We start from the raw sequence: 15878 nt of genomic DNA, 5'->3' as shown, positions 1-15878 counted from the left end.
GTGTAGGGACGGGAAGGGGACACTAACGTCGTTTCTGGGGCCAGTTTCTCCCCCAGGCAGGAGCTCGCAGCAGAGACCCAGAGGTTGCCCTTCATAGGGAAAAGGCACTGGATTTTGAGTCACAGTGTGACCTGGGCAACTTCTTATGGACCAGGCTGGGAAGACAAAATGTAGGGCCGTTAACCATGAACCAATGATGGGATGATAAAGGGGCAGAGGCTGAGCAGGGACTGCCCTGGGCAGTGGGGGGCAGGGCACTTTAGCTGGGTGTTTGGGGAAGCCGTAGGATGGGATGTCACCCATAGGGTGAGTGTATTGGAGCCAGAGGGTCCTGATGAAGCTGGAGAGCAGGGCCGAGGGGGCCACTTGGGGGTCTCCCATGGCCCTGGCCTGGCCTGCTGGTGCGTGTTGGGCTGGCACATGGTTTAAACATTATTCATTGTAAGAGTGCCTTTTAGGGTATGCCTGCAGGGCCTCTCCACTCCCTGGTCTCCCACTGCTCTCCTGGACCTTCCTGATTCTGATGGGCTGGCGTCAATTGCTGGACTTTGTCTGCAGGCAGTAGGGAGCCCTTGGGGGAGATTGAAGCGGGGTGACAGAAGCTGAGGCAATTTGAGAAAGCACCCTAAGGCTGCTGGGAAGAGAACAAAGGAGGGGCCGGGTAGGGGCTACTGTGGCCGGTCACCCAAGCAGCAGCACCAGGTTGGCAAACGTTCCCAGTGCCTCCAGCACACCGGACACTGCTCTAGGCACCAGAGACACAATGGTTGAGAGTCCGCCTGCTGATGCAGGGGACGCGGGTTCGTGCCCTGGTCCGGGAAGATCCCACATGCCGCGGAGCGGCTGGGCCCGTGAGCCATGGCCGCCGAGCCTGCGCGTCCGGAGCCTGTGCTCCGCGACGGGAGAGGGGGCAACAGTGAGAGGCCCGCGTACCGCCAAACCAAACCAAAAAATTTTTATACATTATTTAAATATTAACAAAAGTCTATATTTTATATGAGTTCACTCTCCAGGTTGGATATTGTATGGGTTTGGACAGATGTATAAGGACATGAATCCACCATTACAGGATTCTAAAGAGTATTTCCCTGCCCTAAAAATCCTCTGTGCTCTGCCTGTTCATCCTTCCTCCCAGCCCCTGGCAACCACTGAACTTTTACTGTCTCCATACTTTCGCCTTTTTCAGAATGTCATAGTGTTTGATTCCTACAATGTGGAGCCTTTCCTCATTGGCTTCTTTTTTCACTTCACTTTTTAAGTTTCCTCCAAATGAGCTTGATAGCTCATTTTATTTATTTATTTATTTTTAATTTTTTGTTTTTGTTTTTGTATTTTGGCGGTACGCGGGCCTCTCACTGCTGTGGCCTCTCCCGTTGCGGAGCACAGGCTCCGGACGCGCGGGCTCAGCGGCCATGGCTCACGGGCCCAGCTGCTCCGCGGCACGTGGGATCTTCCCGGACCGGGGCATGAACCCGTGTCCCCTGCATCGGCAGGCGGCCTCTCAACCACTGCGCCACCAGGGAAGCCCTTGACAGCTCATTTTAAAATATTTCTCAGTAATATTCCATCATCTGGATGGACCACAGTTTATTCATCTATTCACCTACTGAAGGACATCTTGGTTGCTTCCAAGTTTGGGCAATTGTGAATAAAGCTGTGCACATTTTTGGTGTGGAGCTAAGTTCTCAACTCCTTGGAGGAAATACCAAGGAGCACGGTTGCTGGATCATACGGTAAGGGTACACTGAATTTTGTGAGACACTGCCAAAGTCGCCGTACCATTTTTGCATTCCCACTAGCAGTGAATGAGAGTTCCTGTCCAAGACACTGTTTTTCAAACTTTTCTCCTGGGTGGACCACACCGACCACGAGTTTTTTTTTTTTTTTTTTAACTATCATGGCTCACGGGCCCAGCTGCTCCGCGGCACGTGGGATCTTCCCGGACCGGGGCATGAACCCGTGTCCCCTGCATCGGCAGGCGGCCTCTCAACCACTGCGCCACCAGGGAAGCCCTTGACAGCTCATTTTAAAATATTTCTCAGTAATATTCCATCATCTGGATGGACCACAGTTTATTCATCTATTCACCTACTGAAGGACATCTTGGTTGCTTCCAAGTTTGGGCAATTGTGAATAAAGCTGTGCACATTTTTGGTGTGGAGCTAAGTTCTCAACTCCTTGGAGGAAATACCAAGGAGCACGGTTGCTGGATCATACGGTAAGGGTACACTGAATTTTGTGAGACACTGCCAAAGTCGCCGTACCATTTTTGCATTCCCACTAGCAGTGAATGAGAGTTCCTGTCCAAGACACTGTTTTTCAAACTTTTCTCCTGGGTGGACCACACCGACCACGAGTTTTTTTTTTTTTTTTTTTAGAATGACCACGAGTTTTTAGGTGAATTCAAACAAACAGAAACCTAATTACAATTTAGACACAGAGACAAAGCATAATCAAAAATGAACGTTAGGGCTTCCCTGGTGGCGCAGTGGTTGAGAGTCCGCCTGCCGGTGCAGGGGACACGGGTTCGTGCCCCGGTCCGGGAAGATCCCACGTGCCGCGGAGCAGCTGGGCCCGTGAGCCATGGCCGCTGAGCCCGCGCGTCCAGAGCCTGTGCTCCGCAATGGGAGAGGCCACAGCAGTGAGAGGCCTGCGTACTGCAAAAAAAAAAAAAAAAAGAACGTTAGAGAATTCCTTGGTGGTCCAATGGTTAGGACTTGGCACTTTCACTGCTGAGGCCTGGGTTCAATCCCTGGTTTGGAAACTAAGATCCTGCAAGCCTTGTGGTGTGGTCCAAAAATTAAAAAAATTAAAAAAAAAAGAACCCTGATGACTGTGGCTTCCTTTCAGTATCTCTTGGGTTTGACCTGACTGGGACAGAGAGCCTGAGCCATTGGTCAGTTCCTCGTCCAGTTGGCTCTGCATGATGGTGGATTGCATTATTGTCCAAATATTTGCTGCCTTGCCCTGTGGGAGGATTCTACATCTCCTGCATGTTGATATCAGGCTTGGCCATGTGACTTGCTCTGGCCAATGAAATGTGATTTGTGTGACATACGCCACACCTGAGCAGAAGCCCTTACAGCCCTGGGTATGGGGCCACCTTTTTATCTTTCCACTGAAGGACCAGTAGGGTCCTGATGGGGCTGCCCCTTCCACTGACTTGCAGTGGAACCCAGCCCCAGCCCACCAGGATGGGACTGTCACAGAGAGAAATCCTCTGTAGTTGGTGTAAGCCACTGAGATTTTTGTTACGCAGCATACGGTAAACTAAGCTGACAGAGACAGCTCCTTTGAAGATCCCAAGTCACTGTTTTAGGTTTCCAGGAATGACAGCAAGGACCGGGTGGTGGTGTCAAGTTGTTCTGGATGCTTGGACACGTGTCTGGAAAATTTGGAGCCTCCTCTCTGAGCACTGCCTTCAGTGTCCTACAGGTGCCAACTCAAGCCTGTCACATGTAAGGGCGGGAGGCCGAGTCTTTCAGCGTGGCAGGGTCCCGTGTCCTCGCTGGCTGCCTTGTGTTCTGTGGTAGAGTTTGTATGTGCTTTAAAAAGTGTCCAGTAGGTGAGGCAGGGAGCATCTGGGCAGAGGAGCTGCAGGTGGGATGGAAGAGCTTGGGGTCAGGATGGTAGTCCCTCTGCATGGCTAGCGCAACAGTGACCCAGCTTCTGACTGCATCCCTGACTGCAACATGCTGGCCGCATGTTCATCCCTGCCACGGGGATCCACCATCCTGAGCTTTCCTGAGGCAATAGGACTGATCACAAGCTTCCACACGACTCCACACACCACTTCCACCTCCCCTCCCCTGGCACTGCACTGATCCATCTGGATTGTCTGGGGCCCAGGCTCTGGAGGCAAGGCTTACGTTCCCCAGTCTCAGTGTGCTGAACCTCTAAGGCATCGATACTCACCCCGGGAGGCTGGCAGCTGCTGGCTCAGATGAGTGTTTCTGCAGGTCTTACTCTCAGTTGAAGACAGTCGCCTCATCCCTGCCCGTACATGCCCCACCTGCAAAGGCTGGAGGATTCAGGGGGCAAAGCCCTGGCCCCTTGCCTTGAACAGACAACTCTGAGAGACCATCCCAGCTCCGGGGCCCGCGAGGGATTGGCTGAGACCTTTCTCAGATCTGCATCATAGCTCAACTTCTCCTGTTCTTAACCCTGCTCGTTCACCCCACCAGCCAGGTGAGCCCAAGAGCGGTCCCCAGTGAAACTTCCTGCACACACACACACAAACACACACATACACATACACACACATACACACACATACACACACATGCACACACAGAGAAGCAAACACACAGACATATACATGCACAGACACACAACACACACAGACACAGACACACACATGTCCAGTCACTCATCTAACTTTTTTATATGATGAAGGAGGAAGATTATCAAGGTTTGGGCACAGGTCACAATCTCAGAGCTTGAGCTGTGAGCTGACAGTTGGGCATACTTAAGTAGCCCCAATCTCTTATTCTGAAATTGAACATTGGTATTACGTAAGCCTTGAAGTGAGATTTTCAAGGGTAGTGGAGATACAGATTGTATTGCTGGCATATGTTCCTTAGACTAAGAAAGAGAAGTGGCCTCTGGTGGACTGAGTGGCATCAGGAAGAAATGCTTCAAACTTAGCCGTTGCCTGAGAGCCCTTGGGTATGGGGCCCCTTAGGGGCCAGCCCGCTTGTGTGTCGCACGGCTGTGTGTTCAGCATCCCCTTCAGCCCTGAAACTCGACCAGGGCTGTACTCCTCAATGCCAGGACCGTGAAGGCAGAGGACCACTGGCAGCCAGCCCTTCTCTCCCACTGGCATGAGAACACCTGTTCCAGGTAGAAGTGGAAGCCATCCCAGTGCTTTGTGGTTTAAAACAACGGTTTTGTTTATGCCTAGGATGTTATGAGTCAGGGACTTGGGAAGTGCTGGCAGGTACTTTAGCTCTGCTTATGGGGTGTCAGCTAGGGTGGTTTGGTTGGGGTTTGGAGGTTGCCTTCCAAGATGGCTTGGCTCACTCCGTGCCTGGGAGAGTGGAGCTGGCCGCCAGCTGGGGCCTCAGTTCCTTTTCCTGTGGCTTCTCCTCAGGCCTCCTTGGGCTTCCTCACAGCATGGCAGTGCTCCCGGAGCCCTGGTGAAAGCAGCAAGGTCTCTAACAGCCTGGCCTGGGGAGTTGAGTAGAATCACCTCTGCCCCATCTGACCAAGCAGACAAGTTTCCAAAGAGTTTGCAGCCACCTTGGCCATGGCACCTTTCCTGGCAGGGCTCAGTGCATACCCAGAATTTTCTGGGGGGTTTGCTTCAGGACTCACAAAACGATTGTTACCCAAATTAAAAACAAAACCGTTTTCCTTTAGCAGGGATTTTTAGTAATAAACAGAAAAAAGGTCACGGAGCATTTCCTGTGTTTGAACTGACCAAATGGTGGGAGCGGCTTCTTACTTAGACATCAGAGCTGGATCCAGGCGAGAAGCAGAGTCGGGGGCACGTGCCCATGACAGCACGGATCCCACCCCCACCCCGACCCAAGGCCACTGAAACGGTGACATGACAACACCTGATAAGGGCATTTTGCTAGCAACCCTTTCTGCCTTCTTTTATTGTATGTGTGTATACTTTATATAGATATAAATCATACACACAACTTATACATGCATATAATTTCTCTCTTTCTTTGTTAACTTTGTAGCTGGCGTTAAATTTTCTCAGCAATAGTAATAATATCACCTGTATCTCCTTTAAAAAAATTCTTTCCGGGGGAACTTGGAACTTGTAAACATACACAAAGTTAATAAAAGATTACCGTGAGCTCTGCGTGCTCACCAGCCAGAGTCAACAATCGTTAACATTTTTCGAAACTTGTCAGTTTGTTTCCCTCCCCCACCTCTTAATTTTTTGTCAGTGCTGTTTGTTTTAAAGCGGATCCCAGACCCCGAATCCTCCCACGGGATAAATCTGTCTTTGCCACTGGAACGGGCGTTGGTCTGGGAGTGCGGTGTGGACCCACGGGGCCGAGGCAGCTGTGGTCGGGGCCGCCATCAGGGCAGCACCCAGCAGTTTGTCCGGGAAAGCATTCCTTTCCCTTGTTCTGGAAGATTGCTGCTGGCTTCCAGGGAAGGCCCTGGGCTTTGTATGAAAACAGCACAAAAACCTTGCTGACCTCATGCCAGTGCCATACCAGAGACCCTGCAAAGGGGACCAGTCCGTGATGTCCTGATTCCAGACAGCCATCGCTACCCAGAGGACCTCCCTTTGCAGCCTGTCCCACTGGGTGGACGGTCCCTGCCTGGACAGGACATCTCACGTTTGCCCTTGAGTCCTGGCTGGTTGATAGGCTGCTGCTTTTCTGAGCCTCTTTTGAGTCATTTTTGGTGATTGAAGTTGTAATAATCCTGATAAAATAATAGTAATAAAATGGAGCTGTCACACACGCAAACCTCCCTGGGAGGAGCCTAGCTGGGGTTTGAGACAAAGGCAAGGGTCTATCTCCTCCGCTTTCTTGTGCAAACCTCCCTCCGCCCTTGCCCTCCTGTGCTGGGAGATCCCTGTGTGGTCTGTTATACCCCAAAGGGGCAGGGACTGGGTCTCAGGTCCCAGGACCCAGTTCCCAGCCTGTGCTGAAGATACTTGCACTGGTTCTGATGGTGCTTTAAGCTCAGAGTCATGTGCCTGATCAGGAGAGACAGAGAGAGACAGAGAGAGACAGAGAGAAGGAGGGAGGGAGGAAGGAAGGAAGGAAGGAAGGAAGGAAGGAAGGAAGGAAGGAAGGAAGGAAGGAAGGGAGGGAGAGAGGGAGGGAGGGAGGGAGGGAGGGAGGGAAGACATACTGTTTGAATCCTGTCAAACGACTCCCCTTTGTTGATTCTAGTTTTGTTTTTCTTTTTGGTGGCTCATTTCAGGGGCTTCGGTTTTCAGTTTTCCGTTTCACTTGTGCCGCTTTGGGGGTGCACAGAGCCAGGCTTAGGGAGCGGACCAGCCCCTCTGCTCTGCTGGGCTCCTGCACCTCCCGCAGCCTCCGTCTGGAGGACACAGACTCCTTCTGCCCTGGGTGCTGGAGGCCCCCAGCCCCCTGTGTCCCTCACACCCCCTACCCAGCTCACGCCATCAAGGCAGAGAATGAACAAAACCAGCCTGCCCAAAGAATAACAGCAGAAAAATGCAGAGCACAGGCCCCAGGGAAGCAGATCACTGAGTTTCCACGGGGAGACTTGGAAAGGAGGAGCCTTCCTCGGAAACTTAGCTGAGGCTGGACGGGGCTGCCCCCTTGGAGGCAGGGGGAAGGAGGTGGGGAAGGTGGAACGAAGAGTGGCATCTGGACGGGGCACCAAGGGGGAGACACAGCCACGCAGCCTGGCTGGTAGAAGTCACTCGAGGTCAGAAATGCCCAAGCAGGAAGTGAGATGCAGCTTGTAAAGGACATCAAAGGAAATGGAAAAACATTCTTCTAATATGTCAGGGAGAAAAGGGGGAGTGGGGAAAATGCTGGCCCTTTATTAGGGGAGGGGAGGGGGGAGATGAGATGGAGCTAGATAATTAAAATCAAGATAGTGAAAATCAAAAGAGTTGGAGAACTGGGGGTGGGGGTGAGCATCTTCCTGCAGCCAGGAGACCCAAGGAGCAGGCTCACGGCCCTGCTGATGCAACCCTCTGCCTGGCACCCCCAGACCAGTGTTTAGAGGCCTGGCCATCTCAGCTGGCTCCTGCAGGCCTGGGGTGCCTCGTCCCTCGGGGTGCACACAGCAGGCCACCAGCACAGGGCTGGCATTGCCAAAGACCTGGCTGCTGAATGCACTCCTTTTCCTGGAAGAAAACCCCAGCTGAACCTGTGTGCCAACACTTGAATGCCTAGACCATTGCGGAGCCCAAGTCCAGCCCCCTCCATGGAGAGAGAGGCAAGGTGTCCATCCAACCGAGGAGCTGCTGCCATGGGGGGGGGGCAGGCCTCACACCCTGCCCACAGCCAGGGGCCACATCCTCCCTCGACTCAGGTCAAGGCCCCTCTCCAGTGCCCACCTCCAGTGCCCACCTGAGGCTGGCTGTTTGGAGCAGGGCCCTGTTCCCTGACTCTGTAGGCTGCGCCCCAAGATGATCCCGCCCTGCTGCCTCTGGGGGCACCCAAGGAGGCATTATAGCCCCTGTAGCAGCACCACTTCCTGGTGGTCGAGATGGCCCAACCTGGCCATCACTTCCACCCTCCAAGGAGGGAGATTTTAAAATGTTTAAAATCTGGGGACATACACAGCTGCATCAAATACGTGGAGAAATTAGTGGTCAACCCCCCACCCTAGCCCACAGGACTGATCAGTGTGGGCGCTGGAAAACACCTGTCCCATCTCCCCACCCCTCTGCCCCCGGGGTGACCACGGAGGTGACCATGGCTGCGGGCTGATTTTCTTTATTATAAGGTTATAGTGGAAGTTGATGCCAGACGCACAGGTAAGTGTCCAGGAGTTGAAAGCTGTGCACTCCTGAGAGCGTGGCCCTTCCAGCTGGAGGACTCAGTCCAGTCTCTGAAAGGGGAAGGCTCCCAGAACACCCGGAGGGCTGGGTGTGGCTGGGACAGACAGGGTACTACTGGCCCCCTCTTTTAGGGGCTGTCAGGTCCCTAACTGGGCTAGGCCTTAGTTTAGCGAGATGGGATGGAGCCTGGCATGCCTGGAGGTCAGGGGCGGGGTTGTTTATCCCAGGCCCCGGGGAAGGGGAGGGGAGGGGAGGGGAGCGGAGGCGGGGCCGGGAGCGGTGGGGAGCCTGGTCCTCGGGTGTTAGGGAGCTTTACCGGGCTCCCAACACTACAAACAGCAGCGACAGTAACAACTGGGGTTCAAAAGTTCAAGAATTTGGTTCAAAGGCAGCCCGAGTGAGCACCCTAAGCCCGGGCGGGTGCGTGGGTGCGTGGGCGCCCGGCAGGAGGGACCGTGCTGGCTACCCGAGGGGACAGCGGCCCTGGGCGCAGGCCTCTCCAGAGGGGAGCCCGCGGCGGTGCCCCGCGGCCGCGTGCGCGGCGTTGGCGGGCGGGAGGCTCCCTCTCGGGGCCGCGGCCGCGCTGGGCTCGCCGGTCCGCGGGGAGGGGCGGGAAGGCAGCTGGACGCGGCGGCGATTTATGGGCCTTTCAAGCGAGCAGGTGCCTCTTCGGGCCGCCCATTGTCTCGCCGGCCTCACAATGGGGCTGCTGCAGCCGCAGTGCCGGCCCCCGCCGCGGCCCGCGGCCTGCACGGGCGCGAGGGCCCCGGGGCGGCGCGGGCCGTCCGTCCGTCGTGCTTTGGTCGTCATTGCGTCCGTCCGCGCGTCCTCCGCGCTCCAGGCGGCGGGGAGCCGGCCCGGCGCTCCCGGCGTCTGTCCCGGCGCATGACCCGCGCGCCCGGCCCGAGGGCACCCCGCGCCCTGAAGTGCGCCCGCGGCCGTGGCGCCCGCTCCTCACGCGCCGTCGGGCACCCGGCTCCGCCCGGCTGGCACGGCCCGCGCCGCCGCGTCCCGGGCGCACACACAGGGGCCCATTCTTCCCGGCTCCGCGCAACCATATGGCAAATCCGCGTCGACACAGCAGCCCCCGCTCATTCAGGCGCAGAATGTCCCGCAACGGGGAACAATCACAACTCTGTTCGCGTCTATTATGGATGCGAACGGGCGAGAAAAAAAATCATTTAACTCCAAGAGATAGCCAGCTAATTACCAACCATATGTGAGCCCGGATTCAAAGCGATGCCGAGGAGTTCATTCTGAATCGGGGCGACTTTATTAGGTATAGAAGACAGATGTCCCGACAGCACACGCATCACAGAAAATCGTGTCGGGGAGTTCTTGAAATGTCCGGGAGAGCTCTTTAAATATTAAAGACCCAGCCCTGCTGATGGGCTGGGCTGGGGTCCTCGGGGAGACCCGGGCCGGGAGCAGGACTTAGCAACTGAGACTGTGGCAGACGCCGGCCCTGCTGTCCAAGGGAGGGGGGCCCTCTCCGCCCCCTCCCCGCGGTGCTCAGACGCCTTCCTCTTAGGTGCTCTGGGCCCCCACCCCCGACCCCGGGGAAGGTGCGGAGGGAACCTCGTGGCCCTGATGGCCCAGGGGATGGCTCTGCTGGGGCACCGAGTCCCCCGACTGCCCCCAGGGAAGGAGCGGGAAGGAAGGTAGGGTTGGAGGAGGGGGTGTCTGATTCCACTGGCCCAGCCAGAGCCCGGGTGGGCTGTGCACACAGTAGGTCTTCCACTGGAATTTATAGTGAATGAGTGAATGAACGAATGAGCCAGTGGCAGCCAACCCAACTAAGAAAATCCCTTGTGGGGTGGGTGAGAGTAGGGGACAATAAGGAAGGAAAACACTCCTGATTTCTTAACCAAGAAAATAGCCTCTGGCCATGCGCCCCATTCTTTGAGGAAGGAAAAAGAGAAAGCTCGTTAGACAGAGAGAAAAAATCTTTCTCTGTTTTCCATGCAATGTAATTACGTTCCAGCTTTTTCTCCTTGTTATTCTTTTAAGCCAAATGTCTGAATAAAAGGATTATTCCCCCCGCCGCCCCCCCCCCAGGGCTGTGGGCGCCTCTGCTGGCTAGATTAACTGCTGCCCGTGGCTTCCGCATCTTCTATGAAAATAAGTGAGGTCAGCTGCCATTCGATTGTCACAGCATATATATTTGAAAATTTAAATATTTGAATCAAAGGAAAAAGGAGGATTTGCATTCTGCCCAATGCGACAAGCGCGTTCCGTGAACACTGCACAAGGGAAACGTTTCAATCGGAATGAATTGTCTCCTCGGAGGAGGATTCTGTAAAAAAGCAGTCAGTGCTTTCTCTTTTGTTTCTTCTGCTTTTGTTTTGTGTTGTGTTTTTCTTTCCTCTTACCCGCTCCATCCAGGAGGGTGTTTTCTGAAACCTGGTGACTGACTTTGGTTTCAAGGACATAAAGAAACGTGGAAAAACTCCCAAGAAATGCTCACATCAGAGGCCTCTCTGGCACAAAAGCAAAATTTAATTGAACATGTGCGGGTGGAAAAATAGATATTGGGGACTCCCAATGCCACCAGAATGGGCTAATCAGCTGACTCCAGCTGGACTGGATGAGGCTGTTAATGAAGGCCCGGTGGGCAGGAGGGAGGCCCAGCAGCTCCCGCAGCCCCCAGCCTGGGCTTGGTCCTCCAGGCAGGCCCCGATTCTCCAGGGCACCAAACCTCCCCAGCCACCCAAGTCAGCCAGATCCAAATGCGCACTTTCCCCAATTAGCGTTAGGGGCACACAGCTGTGGGCTTTGCTCGTGGCTTTTTAATCTTGGCCTTGGAAAATGGCATTCTGGGGGACTCCCCACTTTCACAATGAGTCCCTGGGTGTCAGGACACTGCTTCTAAAGGAAGCCAGCTGGGAGGGAGCTTGATGCACTGAATTAGAAAAGGTCTCAAAGCCTGGCATGGGTGGGGGTTTCTGTTGGTCTGGAGGTCTGGGCCGTGGCATCCCTGCCCACCCTGGCTGCATGGGTCTGGACAGGTGTCTCCCCCTCTGTCGATTTGGGGAGGGGTGGATGCTGGGGGTATTAGTCTCCTAGGGCCTTCTGTAACAAAGTCCCACAGACATTCATTGTCTCCAGTCGTGGAGGCTGGAAGTCCAAGATCAAGGTGTCGGTAGGGTTGGGTTCTCTGAGGCCTCTCTCCTTGGTGTGTAGACGGCTGTCTTCCCCCTGTGTCCTCACATGGCCATCCCTCTGTGTGTGTCTGTGTCCTGATCTCCTCTTCTTATAAGGACACCAGTCATATGGGCTTAGGGCCCCACCCTAGTGACCTCATTTGAACTTAATCACCTCTTTCAAAGCCCGCTCTCCAAATAAGGTTGCATCCTGAGATACTAGGGGTTAGGACTCGACACAGCACAACTCAGCCCATAACACTGAGCTTCTAGCTTGGGCCTCTTGCCCTGGGGTCTGAGATGACCAATGGTGAGCTGCCCTGTTCAGGCCTCCAGCAGGCTGGGTCATTGTGAGGGTGGGCGCTGGGCTGTGGCGCCTGCTCCTCAGGCTGGGGGATGGGCTTGGTGACTGAGGTTCATGACTCATGCAGGCTGTAGGGCCTCACACACCTTGCAGAGAAGTCTCGAGGGGCATCTGGAGACTCCCCATCCTTCCAGGCCCAACCCCCCTCCCTTCTGGACTGAATATTCAGAGTCCAGAAAGGGAGGCCATCTCATGCCCAGCTCCTTTAGAACCCGGCCCTGGTCCAGAGGTGCAGGGAGAATGGGCCAGTGGGGCCACCTCGAGGGCCTGAGTCCCCTGCCTGGGCCTCTGGGTGGCCACTGTGCCAGGCCCCCTGCCCCATGGAATCAGTGCTTCTTGTCTCTGTCTCTTGTACCTGACTCTGGTTTTCCTTTCCTTTTTTCTCCTATCACATCGCTGCTTTTTCTTCTCTTTCCCAATGTCCCCCTCCCCCCAATTCCTAAATCCAAATAAAAGCCCAGTAGGGGCTGAAATGTGAGATATACTCCACCTTCTGCAGGATGACATGGGGCTGGATCCCGACATCCATTCTCGCTCCCCCCCCACCCCCAATCCGTTCCGCCCTGTTGCTGTGTGACCCGTGCAGGTTTTTTGACCTCTCTGAGCTTTGGCAGGCCTGTTTCATGGCAAGCAAAATGCTGACCTGTCTCGTGGGCAGAGTGAGAAGGAGCTAATGAAAATGGTAGAAAAACACTCCAGGCATTTAAAAAATGTCACGTAATTGCAAAATAATAATGATAACAACAGTATACTTTGGAATTTTCTGGAACTGAGAGCGGGCCCAAGTGGAATTTGGCACGGAGGGGGCCTGCCCTGGCCTCTGTCCAAGGGGGTTTAGTTACTGAGGCGTCCCCAGGAATCCATTCTGAGGCAGCCCTTCTTGTAAGGAGGTCCTGCCATGGACCCCTGCTCCCCCACCGGCCCAGGGCCAGCTCATGGATTTGCTGCTACAAGGCTTAGGTCACATGGTTGGCAAACCAATGGCGCTTTTTTTTTTTTTTAATTCTCAAAATGAAAATAGCCTTATATTTCCCTCAATTGTAGAAGCATTATACACTCACAGTAAAAAAAAAAAAAAATGCAAACAATACAGAAATGTATCAAAAAGAAAGTAAAATTCCCCGAGATACATTCTCCTACCCGAAGAACACCAGAGATAGTAGCTTGGGGCTCTACGCAATTTCGGGACCCACATTACTTTTTAGGTTCCAAGTGCATATTTTAGTGCATATTTTAGTACATATTTTAAAGCATTAAATACATATACACACATGTATACGCATATATTGTCTTAATTTCAAAATATTTAACCATGATGAGAGGTTTAAGACCCATAATATGAGTGTGGTAAACAAAATGACAGACACACGGTTTGGAAGAAAGATTTCAGTACAAGCAGCAGCTGGTGACTGTAGCAAAACTGGAAGATGGCTTGCATCTTAGTAAATGTGTTAGCAAAAGGCCAGACTCTCCCCAGGTTACAGGTTTGGGGGGACGTCATTATTGAAAAGTGGCAAAACAAACAGCAGGAAAGCATAGACGCTCTAAAGAGACCGCTCACCAGTGCAGATGCGTCCACCAGACCTGAGGTCCAGGGCGGCCGGCGAGGTCCAGGGCGGCCGGCGAGGCCCGGGCGAGGCTGCCGTCCCAGGACACCTTGCAGGGGTGGAGGAGTGCACTCCACTGACAAGCCTCCAGCACCATCCCCACGGGGAAGATGGAAGCCTTTGGTTAACGAAGTGATTGCAGGGGGTCGGGACCAAGCCATGTTTGTCTCAAATGGGTGTACAAATCTCGTTTGAACTGTTTCCTGGAAAGAAATGAAAGGGAGGCCTGAGGGGGGCACCTGTTATTTCCACATTGATAGGAAATGGTTTCCATCCCGTGACCATGGAAACTTCCATGGTGCATCCTGGCTGGGCATTTCTCACGAGCCACCCCCTGCCCACAACCTGTCACTGTGTTGGCACAGATCCTGGGCTGGCAGGTCGGGCATCAGGGGTCGGCTGAGCTCTCTGGCCCAGGCCTGACTGTCAGCTGGAGCCCCCGTGATGTCCCCCACTGAGTCCACTGAGCAAGGTTCTGTGCCGGGTGCTGGGCACTTCCAGGTGAAGGTGGCCGAGGGCGTGCCTGGGGACTGTCCTGGAAGCCCGGAGGGATCTGGGAGCAGGTGAAGGTGAGGGTGGCTGGCAGGGAGGGCACTCCAGGTAGAGGGATCAATGACCAGGAGCCGTCACTGGGCTGGTGGCCGCTGGACCAGTTCACCATGCCGACTGACTTTGGACCTGGCTGATGGGTTATCCAATATTGTGGCGCGTCAGCCCTTTGCCCGGGCAGACCACAAAAATACAACAGAAAGTCTGAGGAACACACAGGTCCCTTTCCTTTCTAACGGTCGCTGTGGCCTGAGTTACATGTCAGGAGTATTTGCTGGCCCATAAAATGGCCCTCTCCCTGTTTCATAGCTGGTGATGGAGCAAGTCCATCACCCAGCAAAGCATAGTGTTTGTAAGTTCGTGGTTAAAATACTACAAGGACACGGGGCTGGGGGCGGGGTGGGGGGGGAAGGGGAGGGTGGGATGAATTGGGAGATTGAGTTTGACATATATACACTACCAAGTATAAAATAGATAGCTAGTGGGAACCAGTGATATAGCACAGGGAGCTCAGCTGTGTGCTCTGTGATGACCTAGATGGGCGAGATGGGAGGGGATGGGAGGGAGGTCCAAGAGGGAGGGGATATATGTATACATACAGATGATTCACTTCGTTGTACAGCAGGAACTAACACAACATTGCAAAGCAATTATACTCCAATAAAAAAAAAAAAAAACTACAAGGTCACAAAGAGCCTTCCCCAACATTTTCTCACTCCTTCATGCCTCCATCCATTCTCCCAAGCTCCCCCAGCTCCAGTCCGGCTGCACGCAGCCTGCCTGCCCCTGCACCGCTGTGTGGTCTGGTCTGAGGCTCCTCTGCGCAGAGCTGTGGATGTAGGGAGCTGGGGACCTGAGGGATCTTCCTCCCCTCATGGGGGCGGAAGCCTGCTGGGGCTGGAGATAGAGCGCCCAGGAAGCTGGCTGACCCCCAGAGGTTGTGCCCCCCGTGGCCTGCCCCATTTCTCGGTCCAGCCCGGCCTGGGCATCTGTTTCTGGATGGAAACGGGAGGGGGGAGGGGCGTCTGTCCGCATTCCGGTTGCTTGAGTCCCAGGAGCCGTGGCTCCAGTTAAAGGAGGCCCCACTTCTGGCCCTGCCCAGGCCAGAACTTACCTGGCCGCCCCGAGTGCCGTCCTGGGGCGGGGCCCTGGCGTCGGGGTGCGAGGGCCCGGCCTGGGCAGGGGTCCCCTGGCCACCCCCCGCTTCCAGCCCGGCCGCCCCTTCCCCGCCCCCACGCCGCGCGTCTGTTTGGAGAAGAAAGCGGGCCAATTTGTTTTCATTCAGAGTCACTTAAGATCCCATTTTGGAGAAATGAAAAGAGAAAAGCGCGCTTCCCGCGCCCGGCCCGCTGGGTGCCCGCTCGTGCCCGGCAGCGCGCTGCTGGGGGGACGGCCCTCCATCCCTTCCCTCCTCGCCCCCTCCCCGCCGGCCCCTCCCCCGACCCTGCTGGCTCCGGGTCCGAGGGCGGCGGCCCGCAGGCCGGGCAGCGGCCAGGCCACGCTCATCTGCATGAAGCGCACACTCGCGGCCCATCTGCAAAGGCGCAATTAAACGCGGGGGGCGGGGGGCGCCCGAAATTAGCATTTCCGCGGCCATCTGGCGCGAGGAGCGGGCGCGGCCGGACAAAGGGCGCCGGGCGAGGGGAGAGGCGAGTGTGCCGCGGCATTGACCTGCAAATGAGGCTTTGTCAGCGCATTAAAGCTGGCCGGACCCCCGACCCCGGACCCCCGCCCCCGCCTGCCAGCCCCGC

The sequence above is a fragment of the Lipotes vexillifer genome, unplaced genomic scaffold, assembly GCF_000442215.2.
Source record: "Lipotes vexillifer unplaced genomic scaffold, Lipotes_vexillifer_v1.1 scaffold1094, whole genome shotgun sequence".
Lineage (NCBI taxonomy): Eukaryota > Metazoa > Chordata > Mammalia > Artiodactyla > Lipotidae > Lipotes > Lipotes vexillifer.
This window is presented reverse-complemented; position numbering follows the sequence as displayed.